The sequence below is a fragment of the Pseudophryne corroboree genome, chromosome 1 (assembly GCF_028390025.1).
Source record: "Pseudophryne corroboree isolate aPseCor3 chromosome 1, aPseCor3.hap2, whole genome shotgun sequence".
NCBI lineage: Eukaryota > Metazoa > Chordata > Amphibia > Anura > Myobatrachidae > Pseudophryne > Pseudophryne corroboree.
In genome coordinates this window covers 66928994-66930390 of record NC_086444.1, presented here as the reverse complement: position 1 = coordinate 66930390, position 1397 = coordinate 66928994, and the positions used below count along the sequence as shown (strand labels likewise).

The 1397-nt window shown below is 42.3% G+C and overlaps 1 pseudogene; it reads left to right on the top strand.

Moving 5' to 3' along the window:
• Positions 1 to 265: 265 nt before the first annotated feature.
• On the top strand, positions 266 to 384 carry LOC134948166 (5S ribosomal RNA; annotated as a pseudogene).
• Positions 385 to 1397: the final 1013 nt, after the last annotated feature.

Sequence of the window (1397 nt, the reverse complement as noted above, 5' to 3'; positions counted from 1 at the left end):
TAGTATGTTAACATACTATCATCTTTCTTCTTTTTTGAGTTATTTGTCCCTATTCCTAATCCCTATTCAATTATTTTTCTTTCCTCATTTCATTACCTTTCTTTCTCTATTTCTTCACTTCAATATATCTGCGGACTCTCATCTATGATCCACAGGTTTATCCTGTGCCTAACGTAGACAGCAGATCCGCCCTTTCTTTCTGTATCTCTCCCAAATCTTCCTTAGGTGCACTCTCATTGGTGAGTCGGTTATAGTAGGCCCAAGAAATTACTACCATACCCCACCGATAGAGCCCGATCTCGTCCGATCTTGGAAGCAAAACGGTGGTGGGCTGGGTCAGTATCTGTGAGGGTGACCCCCAGAGAATACCCGGTGTTGTAATTCGTGACCTTCTCGACTCTATACCAACAGCAGGATCACCACTTTTTCCGCTAATCATTTCTTCTGTTCATTCTAATATCTTTGATCTATAATACCTCCTCTAGTACCGTCTTCCTTTATTTGTCATAGATCCGACAATTGTCAACATCATTAAGGATCTATACTCCTCATAACAGTCCGGTTCACTGACCATTGAAGGTCCTATTAAAACAAGCTGAGCTTGTGCTGGTGGGATAGGATCAGGGTGTGGAGCCAGAGTGTCCACATCCCTCCTAAAGTCTATTAGCATAGACTAACCAGAACATTTCCAAATTTTTCAAATTAGTAATGATTAGTTTTTGATTACACTCTCTCTAATTTTTCTAGTCTGATCAGCCACATCAATTTGATATGGCATCCTCTAGAGATGCTGGCAGGCTGAATCATATGTGTGTAATGATACATTTTATTGAATAATTGTGGTGGACTATACAAGTGTGGATTTTTTCTTAACATAATTAGATAATAAAAGTTATGTCTTAATATCTTCATATAAACAAATCAAAACAAGAGTGCACCCACACAAGTCTTCTGTAAATCTCTTTTCTCCTTAAGTTTGTCTCTGACTCTGGGTGCACCACCAGACCTATATATAAAAAATACAAATTATTCCTGTATACTATACGCTATTCTGGTACTTTACTATTACTACTTCTTTTTGAACCTTCAGGACTAGTGCGGAATCATACCTACTCTGTGAGCCTGTCACTATTGTTAGCGCCAGTGTCCCAACACGCCACATTAAAGGGAAGTAGATGCTCTAAATAAACTACATCTCCCAGCAGCCCTTAGCGCCGAAGCTGCTTGGCTGCTGTGCAAGTCTCTGGGAGAGCCACTGTCAAAGGGAGGACAGCAGCTTAGCTGCTTCCAGGAGGAGAAGCAGGAGAAGCCTTACCCGCCTCTCCCACATTTGTACTACCTCCGGGCCCCATCCGCGCACCCCACCCACTGCACCACCGCAACCGCTCCTCCCCGAC